The 10,376-nt window shown below is 40.5% G+C and overlaps 1 long non-coding RNA gene across 1 annotated transcript; it reads left to right on the top strand.

Annotated features, from left to right (window-relative positions):
* The first annotated feature begins 7,923 nt into the window (after window positions 1-7,923).
* LOC116584042 lies at window positions 7,924-9,585 on the top strand. Its single transcript, XR_004283032.1, has 2 exons — window positions 7,924-8,057; window positions 9,215-9,585. It is a non-coding gene; the product is annotated as an uncharacterized LOC116584042 (long non-coding RNA).
* Window positions 9,586-10,376: the final 791 nt, after the last annotated feature.

The following is a 10,376-nucleotide window of genomic DNA, read 5'->3' on the forward strand; positions in this document are numbered from 1 at the left end:
AATCCCAGGACCCTGGGATTATGACCTGAGCTGAAGGCAGAGACTATAACCCACTGAGATACCCAGGTGCCCCAGGGGTTTCTTATATAAAGGCACCAATCCCATTCGTTGAGGGTTCTACTCTCATGACCTAATCATCCCCCAAAGGCCCCACCTCTAAATATTAATACATTGGAATTAGTTTTGCCACATGATTTGTTTTGGAGGGAACAGCTGATATGGGACGTAAATATTCTATAGTGTTATTTCTTCATTTTTATTATTTCTACTTTACAGATAATACTGGAGTGGGTTCTTTTTTAAAATTACATCTATTCCTTTCTTTTCCCTTCCCTTCCCTTCCCAGCACAGGGACAGCAGTCCCATTGGAGGTCAGTGAGGTCAAGACCTCTCTTGAGGTATCTGAAGAGAGAATGTCCACACAGTGGAGCAGAGTAATACAACTGTTCCTATCACAGATACATGGGACACTGGGAGTTGGCAGCTAAGGAGATTATAGAGGAAATTACTGGCATGGTTGGAGATGGATCACATTGAGGGGAAGATGGATGTATTGAAAATAGGAGTCAAGTTTCTTCCTGTTGAAAGTATTTATAAATATAGAAAGGCAGAAGACTGAACAGAACCCCGAGTTGTTGAATCAGAATTAGAGGTATTGGTAGGAGCTGATCATTTTTTAAATATACATGCACTGTTAGATCCATTTATGGGTGTATGCGTACATATGTGTGTAGACACATGCACATGTACATGCAGGTATACGTGTGTGTATGTGTGTGTGTGTGTGTGTTTTGTGTGTGTGTGTGTGTGTGAATGTCCTCCTTACACAGATTTCCTAGCTCTTTATGCTAGGAAATTGAGATTGCTTAGGAGCAAATCCATCCCAGTAGCAATGAGGCCTGGCTTTTAGAGTTTGGTTTCTAGATACTATTTTCCACTTGAAGGAAGCAGACCCCTTGGTAAATGCCTGATTCCAGGCCTGGACTTGGAAAAGCTGATGAGCCTAAAACATCTTCCTGTGAAAGAAGGCAAGGAATGGCTCAAGGAATAATGGGGGACATAGCAAAAGTACATAAAAGCCATCTTGAGATGCTTCTATTGGCCAAATATGGAACAACTTGGTCATAAAAATGAATAGTAACTTTGGAATATAACCTGCATTATAAAACGGAAAGCTATGAATCCATATTGATACAGAAATAAGTGGGGAGAAGGGAAGTTTCTTCCTTACTAGTAAATGTATGAGGAATAATGGAAATGGAAAACCAGTATTTGGTAACCATCATAGTGATTGATTCAGGTGAGATTATTAATAGATACTTATATTGGTGAGTGAATGAGGAACAGATTATTGGCATAATCTCAGAATATATATCTCCACAATTACCAATTTCAAAGGGCTTAATGGTGCTATAATGGCAGGGAATCCTGGCAGATACCAAAATGACAAGATGATCCAGGCTAATGACACCATGGTCATCAGCATTATGTGGCCCCTGACATGGTACTGACTGGTCCATCTTTTCTGTGGTGACTACCGAGAAAGCATGACCTAAGTCTGATAATGAAGAAACAACAGGACAGATCCAGACTGCTGGGATCCAGGACTAGAAAGGAAAGACTTTGTTGAGACAATTGTTGAGATTGGAATGGGGTTTGTGGATTTGACAAAGGTGTTCTGTCAAGGTTGATTTTCTGACTTGCTTATTTGGTTGGTGGTTCTGTAAGACAGTGTCTTTGTTTTAGGAGCATGCCTAGTGGAGCCCTTCGGAAGTGTGGTGTATGACGCTTGCAGCTCTAGCGAATATACTCAGGAAAAGAATAATGCTGATAGGATAGTTGATCAGACAGATATGAAACAAATGCAGAGAAATGTTAACAGTTGGGGAATGTAGGAATGGGGGATATGGGAATTTTTTGCACTGTTCTTGCAACTTTCCTAAAGTTTGAGATTATTTCAAAATAAACCATTAAATAATTAGTTTCTCTGGACCCCCCCTTATACATCAGTAATCTTCTTTGCCGTAACCATTGCTTTTAGTTCAGTGTGTAACCTTTAACATCTTCCTTTCCTGTATATTTAAAACCCACATATATGTACTTAGAAAGAATATATAATAAGAATACCATGTCTAAGATTATTTTTGGTATGCAAATTTTGAATAATATAACAACATTCATGAAGTCTGGTATTTATTATTAGGAATGTTAAAATAATACAATTGCTGAATTATTAATTATTATTAATTAATAATTAATAATTATTATAAAATATTAAAACTAACTTCCCAAATGAAACTGTGCCTCTGGTTGCCATGTGGTAATGATATTTTAACTAATAAGTCTAAATTTTATAATTGTTGTTATCCTGTGAATGAGCCCCACTCTTACATAAGTGCATAGGAGATTTTATGGGTGATTTAATGATTTGGGCTTCTTTTAAATTACAAGTTAAAATTGAAAATATTTCTTAAAAATCTTTAAAAGTCATCTAAATGAAGGAAATAAGAGAGCCATCATAAGGCAAACCACACATCAATGATTACTGAAGACAGATGCTCATATTGAGATATTAGTTAAGTTTACAATGGGAAACGTAGTAACTTTACAGCAGAGGACCCTGGCAGACATAACTTTAACAGAGTGGTTAACATATCTTGTCATATGACATGGCAACATGATGAAATCCCTGATAGGATGCTCTGACAAGCACACATCTCTCAAGTGGTATACTGTCCCATACATACATCATCCCAATCATGAAAAAACATCAGGCAAACATAATGGGGGACATTCTACAAAGTAATCAGTAACTATTCATCAAAGTGTCAAGGTTGTGAAAGACCAGGAGGATTGAGGAGATGTCCCTTCAGTCAAGTGACATATCCTGCACAGACTGCTGGTGTCACATCCTGCAGCTCCAGCGGGTCCTCCTTTCTGAACCTGGGATCATAGTCTTTGATGGATTCTGAGAATGGCGACATCCTGCAGGTTTTGCCCACTTCTTGGGAGATAAATAACAAATTCTGATCACAGAAATGCAAGGTAAGCTCTTTTGGGGGGTTCTGTCTTTGTGATTTAGCTCGAGAGAGAGAGAGAGAGAGAGAGAGAGAAAGCTCAGGTAAGAGAGTTTTATCTTCCAGGTTGGATTCCTGTTCATTGTGCTGGGACCTGAGTCTGTAGGAAAAATTCATTTGGCACGGAACCTTTATCCAGGTTCAAGGTCCACTCAAGAGCTACTCTCTTCACACCTTTCAAAAGACAATGCAGTATTGTTAACTATGATTACCATGCCAAACATTATGTCCCCCAGCCTTATTTATCTTGTAACTGGCAGTTTATACCTTTTCATCCCCTTTACCCATTATACCCACTCCCCACACCCTGACTCCAGCAACCCCTCATCTGTACTATGATTTTGGTTTTTTTTTTGTTTTTGTTTAAAGATTCCACATATAAGTGAGATCATACAACATTTTTCTGTCACTGTCTGACTTACCTCATTTGGCATAATGCCCTCAATGTGTAGCCAATATTGCAAATGGAAGATTTCCCTTTTCGTGGCTGAAAAATATTGATGTGTGTGTTTGTTTATGAATGTATTTATATGTTTTGTTTGCCATCCATCTGTCCTAAGTGAGCACTCTTTAAGTTTTTTTTCCCAAGGCAAAAGGGACTGAGGCAGGTTTGCTGGCTCTGCTGGTTATGCAGTTCTTAACAAGGTCTGCCTGCCTATTAATAAGTACACAGGTAGAGGAGACTCATTCTGGGTCTCCTAGCATATAGTGTTGGGTTCTACAACTACCACCAAGGCATGTTTGTTCATGGATGGATGTCAGATTAGTTGTTTAAAAAGAGAGAGAAAAAAGAGGAACCAACGTCTTATACTACAGCATCATGTTGATGTCACTCTCTAGAACATTTTTGTTTTCCACTTTTGTTTTAAGTAATCTTTATGCCCAGTGTGGGGCTCAAACTCGATGACTGTGGTATCAAGAGTTGCTTGCCAAGCAGCCAAAACAAGCCAAGCACCCCTCTCTATGTTTTATTTTTAATGTGATCTTGTCTTAGATATTCTTATATAAACCAAATTCTTAATTTCAAGGTATTTTGTAATCAACCCCCTGTGTAAGTTAGTACACCTCTGCATTACCAGTTTCTTTTTGTTGAACATCATAGCATCTTAGCATTCCACTATATGGTCTTAATTTTATTTTACTTACACAAACTAAAAGGACATTTTGTTTCTAGTATTTGCTTTTATAAATTTTTACAGAAATCTCTTAGTTATAGCTATGTTGTTATAGCTTAGTTGCACTAAACGTAGAATTCTCTACCGTGCATTGGGATATTGGTGCTTGGACTGTGTAAACCACATTTTATACTTACCCTGATGCCTGTTAGGCTTTTCCCTAGGAGATCCTACAGGAATTTTGGAGGACAGGGTTACTGGAGGACCAACTTCCTTCTTCCTGTTTGCAGAATGGTTCCTTAACAGCACCCCAGCAGTGGCTCTTCACCTTGATCACTAGTGGTACACTACAGCTTCTTTTATTGAATTATTTAAAAATTGAGATATAATTCACAAATCTTTAAATTCACTCCCTTAAGAGCAGAAAATTCAGTGGTTTCAAATATATTCACAAAGTTGTACAACCAACACTAGTATCTAATCCCAGCAGGTTCTCTCACTCTCCAGCTTCTTTTAGCTCTCTCACATGTAGCCATATTGATCCCTCTCTGACAGTCAGCACCAGCTGAGCAGGATACCCCTCAGAGGTGTTATCCTCCCCCCATACCTTTCTGACAGGCCTGCAGGAACTGGATGGTCCCCCTCTGAAGGTCTGAATTCCAGTTCTGCTGGGTTCTTCTCTCCCTATGTACGATAACATGCCCCAGGCACCTCCCCTGCTTCAGGTGTGGAATCCTCTCTTGAGGGCTAAGTTTGGATTCTTCAACTTCTTCCATCATGTTACCCTGGGACGGTAGCTGCCGTCTGCCATTATCCCTGTTACCCCGGTGTTACTTTTGCCTTTAAAATACCTGCTTTGGGGGCGCCTGGGTGGCTCAGTGGGTTAAATCCTCTGCCTTTGGCTCAGGTCATGATCCCAGGGTCCTGGGATTGGGCTCTCTGCTCGGGTGGGGAGCCTGCTTCCCCCTCTCTCTCTGCCTGCCTCTCTGCCTACTTGACCCCTGTCAAATAAGTAAATGAAATCTTTAAGATAAAATAAAATACCTGCTTTAATCTATTCTGTTAAATTTCCTCTCTTGGGGCGCCTGGGTGGGTCAGTTGGTTAAGCCTCTGCCTTCAGCTTAGGTCATGATCTCAGGGTTCTGTGATCAAGTCCCGCAGCATGTTCTCTGCTTGGCAGGGAGCCTGCTTTCCAACCCCCACCCCCACCTGCTTGTGATCTCTCTCTGTCGAATAAATAAATAAAATCTTTTAAAAAATTTCCCTCTCTTGTCATATTTGGTTTCTGTTCCCATCTGGACTTTGACGGATATAAACATTCTTGTATGTACACCAGTGGAAATTAATTGCATTATTATAAAGTGATGTGTAGTTGTGGAAGTGGAATTGCCAGATTAAAATTCCTTCAGAGGGGTGCCTGGGTGGCTTAGCGGATTAAAGCCTCTGCCTTCTGCTCAGGTCGTGATCTCAGGGTCCTGGGATTGAGCCCCGCATCGGGCACTCTGCTCTGTGGGGAGCCTACTTCCTCCTCTCTCTCTGCCTGCCTCTCTGCCTACTTGTGATCTCTGTCAAATAAATAAATAAGTAAATAAATCTTTAAAATTCCTTCAGAACTTGATAAAAATGAACCTCCAGTGAGTTTACATGAATTAAACCCTCAGTAAAAGTGAGTAGGAATAAGTATTTTCTCAACTTGAATTTTCTCAAGTTGAATTATATCTCAACTCTTTTTTTAAAAAATATGAGTCTTATACTTCAAAATGGAATTTTACTTATTCATAATTTCCCCAGATTGGAAGTTAAGGTCACTTGGCTGGGGAAGAAATAAGTGAAGTGTGGTGAATTCATACCATAGAGTAGGACCTGGGAAATAAAAGTCAAACTGTATTGGTATACGAAGCAACATTGATGAATCTTAAATGTATTGTACTAAGTAAAAGATAACAGATTCATAAGATTACACATGGTAAGATTCCATGTATGTGACTTTCCAGAAAAGGCAAACTGTAGGCATGAAGAAGAGATAGTAGCTTCCAAAGGAGAAGAGTGGTGAGAAAGTTTAATTTCAAAAGGGTAGCATGAAGGAATTTGGGGGGCTGTGATGAAACAGTTCTGTATTTTGACTGTGGTGGTGGTTACACAGACCTATGCCTTTGTCAAAATTCATAAAACTACAGAATGAATTTTTGTGTACAGAACTTTAAAAAATTAAATGTCAATGATATCTTACATGTTTCTATTTAAGCATTTGCATTGTTTCAGTTCTGATAATGGACTTTTATATACATTTGTCATTCATTTTCACCTTATATATTGTCATTCATTATATTAGTGCTTAGTTCTGTACCCTGTTTTAAAATTTTCTTTCTGTTGATTTAAAAATCTCTCTTTAAATTAATAAATCTTTTCTTCCAAATCGTAAAAATAGAATTTCCTGGTTTATTTGTTTTTAGCTTTAAAAAAAAATAGAACTGAGTTGTTATTTTTCTAATGTATCAGATACTTAATTTATGGTTTCTAATGTTGGTGACACAATGTGTCACCTCTATTTGTATTAACTTAGTGTTTTATTTTAAATCTTGAATCCATGTGAATTGTACCACGTGTGATCTATGTACATAACTTTACACCAAATTGTTAGGAAGGGATTGCTGTTTGGAATATTCCATTGTTTCTTCAGTACTTTGAAGTGCTACATTTATTATACTACATTCAAAACATACACCTAATCATGGCTTTGTTTCCATGAAGTAGATGGCAAACTATCTTTAGTCGAGTAAAATTATGCATATTGATACTTATTAGGAATTCTTCTTTTTGAAATGTTTCTGTTACTTTGGTATTTTACTTATTCCAGATGAAGCTGAGAATGCTTTTTGTGAAGTACACTTGAGGTATACAAAAATCAAAGAGAAAAAGATGTATATAAAAGTTTATGAGATTCATAGTGGAAGTTTTCAAAGAATATTGATTCTCTGAAAGGGTAGATCTTCATTTATTCAATAACCTTAATGTCGCAGAGGAAAGAATATGTTTATGTAAATGAATATATATATTTTTGGACTGTTTTATGATTTATCTACAATTTTCGTTTCTTGCTTTCATGATTTTGGATGAACTAGCTTTCTTGACCCCACCCTCTCCCCCTGGCTTTTCATTTTCTGAGAGAATCGCTGATGGTGTCAAATACAATTTTTTTAAGCATTCTTTTATGGGTTTTTTAAAAAAGATTTTATTTATTTATTTGACAAAAATCACAAGTAGTCAGAGAGGCAGACAGAGAGGGTGGGGGAAGCAGGCTCCCTGCCAAGCAGAGAGCCCGATGTGGGGCTGGATCTCAGGAACCTGAGACCATGACCTGAGCCGAAGGCAGAGAGGCTTTAACCCACTGAGCCACCCAGGCGCCTGTAAGCATTCTTTTACTGTATTGGTGGAATCTACTTCCTAGCATTGAAAAAGTGAACGTTATGTGCAGGTTTCCGTTCCCTGACAGCTCTAAATTGCACACTTGCAGAGAACTCAGCTATAATCAGTAAGCTGTGGGGAGTCCCTGACAGGCTCTGACTGCTTGGAGAGCTATCTCAAGTGCCCCAAACTTTCTCGTGCTCGATAGAAGATTTAACTCTCAGCCAATCTCGCACCAGGGGTAGCGGGGAAAGGTAGTTCAATTGGTAGCACTGATAGCCCAGAAGGCCAGGTTCTGAGCGTGCCTGTTTCTGCGCATGCCTAGTTCCGCCCTCTGCCTCTGTGCGCTTCCCTCCACCGCTCCCCCCCTTCTATTCAGGTCTCGCGTGGGAGGCGATTCCTGCGCTGCTGAGTGCCCGCGCTTTTTCGGGGCCAGTCCCTCCCAACGAGGAAGCGACAGGTGATCCCGGAACAGCTGGACAAAGGCCGAGGTGTGGCGCTGCGCTGCCCGGGGGTGGGGGGGTGGGGGGGTGTCACGAGTCGGTAGGGGGTCTGTGCCCAGTAGTGTGGAGGAAACCTGCGGCCCGCCCACGGCAGGATGGGGACGTCTGCAGCAAGACTAGGGGTCGGAGACCCCACGTGATCGGCCCCTGCGCGGAGCGTGCGGGGCTGTTCGTGGAGCCCCATTTTGGAGGCCGAAGGAGGAGGGGGTGTGCGTGTGCACGGTGGGTGTGTGGACCCTTGGGTAGGGGGTGGCGCTGCGGGGAGGACGTCTTTGCGTGCGCGGTGGGTGCTTACGTGCGGTGGTCCGGGAAGCGGGGAGCGCCCACCCGGGCTGTGCGGTTACCGCCATGGCTGTGCGGTTACCGCCCGGCCTAGGGGAAACCCGTTCCCTCCGCTCTCCCTTTATTCTTCCTGGAGGCTGAGCTGCCCACTAGCCGTGCCCGTCACTGCATCCCGATGTGCGCTGTTAATCAGTCCTGACTTGCCCTGGCGTTCGCGAAGCGTCTTCAAGAATTTTCTGCTTTTGTCTTATTTAACGGAAAAAAAAATTAAAAAATTAAAAAAAAAATTCCCCTCTTGAAGGTTAGCGACTTGTTCAGAATCACCCTGTTAGTGGCAAGGACTAAAAGGCGTGTCTCCTGACTCGTGAGAGAGAACTGTCTGCTTTTACACGCAAGGAAAAGCAAATTACATTTATAGTTCCTTTTGAAAAATGGCAACAAACATACAGAAATTGAAACCTAGACCGTTCCTTAAAGCACTGCTTTTTATAGCTTTCTGCGGAATCACTAACCAAGGGTTTAGTAACAGTAGGGAAATTGATAAACGGGTTAGTCGGAGTATTTTTTGAACAGTTTTGGTGAAGAGTTAATGTTATTTCACTGGGTGTATTGTTTGATCTGAACTAGTTTATTTAAAAATTGTTGTGTGTGAGCAACAGGGGAGGTTTAAACTGTTAAATCCTCAGGGAGCAAATATTTACATTTACCCAGTGAAAAACGTTATGTCCAGGAGCTACTACATGATGATATCAGAGTCATGTTATATAAGGGGTGTTTCAGCATCCGAAGGTCGGAGGTACTGACGTTCTTCCTGTCTGTTGGATGTGTGTAGTTTCTAGGGCAGGAGGATTCTGGAGCTGCTAGGCATGCCAGATCTTCCATGGCCCCTTCCCTCTTGTAACCCAGCACATCTTCAGAGTTGTCTGCTTTCATCCAAGACAGCAGAAAATGAACAAGTCCCAGGTAAGTTATTTGTCCATTCCCCACCTTTTTTTTTTTTAAAGTGGACTTTGTGAGATTTGTAGGATTCCATATGTTAAGATGGGGAAAATTAGTAATTGATAAAAATCTAACTTTACAGAAAAATATAAAGTAACATCAGGAGCAAGGCCAGGTTGGCTTATAGATACATACTGATCATTATATATCTTAGAGTTTCTAAGGTGATCCACAAATACATCTCTGCTGTTTCTGATAACCATGCAAAAAGGAAGACACTGTATTTGGGTACAGACAGACATTTTTTTTTTTTTAACACAAGAAGTTCTTGAAAGGTATAATTTTTGGTCTTAACATAGGTACACATAGTGCATAACCTTCCAGTGACAGCCCTGAAAGAAGTGCCTAAAGCCATTCCTCACTGAGAGTAAGAGGGTGCAAGAGATAGTTAAAGTAGTGCATTTATAATAGTCTTATTTGGTCCTGCTATAAAAGCTGGTATGTTCAGAGGAATGAATGGCCTGCATGCCTGTTAGAAAAACTCTCCGTGAGGACTTTAGCCAGCTTGTGTATTTCAGTTGCACAGCCAGTGGTTCAGAGGTAAATTCTCTGGTAAGTATGTCTGAGCTTCCCAGTCAAATTCTTCCCATAGAATTCTGTCCTGTTCTTTCCCCTCTGCTATTGGGATCGATCCAGGTAAAGGTGGCCAAAGATTTAATTGTAATTGTTTTCCTTGAAGAACTGCTGCATTACTCTACTGTAGCTCCTGGGGCAAGTCTTCTTGTATCAGTCTTCTAATGCCTCTTTCGTAGACTCTTCCTCATTGAGCCGTACGGTTCGGTTCCAATTTTTTATCCTTTGTATACTAGCTTTATCATCATATCAATACGCAAACATTGAAAAGATAGGTAGAGAGTTGAATAGTACTGTTCATTGTTTTGAATACTTCTAGAAATGTATAAATTATCTTCATGAATATGCAATGGACATTTTCCCCCTCAATTGACCAGTAATTTGGGATCTATTCATATATAGTTTAGCCCTTTTAATGCTCT

Source organism: Mustela erminea, unplaced genomic scaffold (genome assembly GCF_009829155.1).
Source record: "Mustela erminea isolate mMusErm1 unplaced genomic scaffold, mMusErm1.Pri scaffold_85_arrow_ctg1, whole genome shotgun sequence".
Taxonomy (NCBI): domain Eukaryota; kingdom Metazoa; phylum Chordata; class Mammalia; order Carnivora; family Mustelidae; genus Mustela; species Mustela erminea.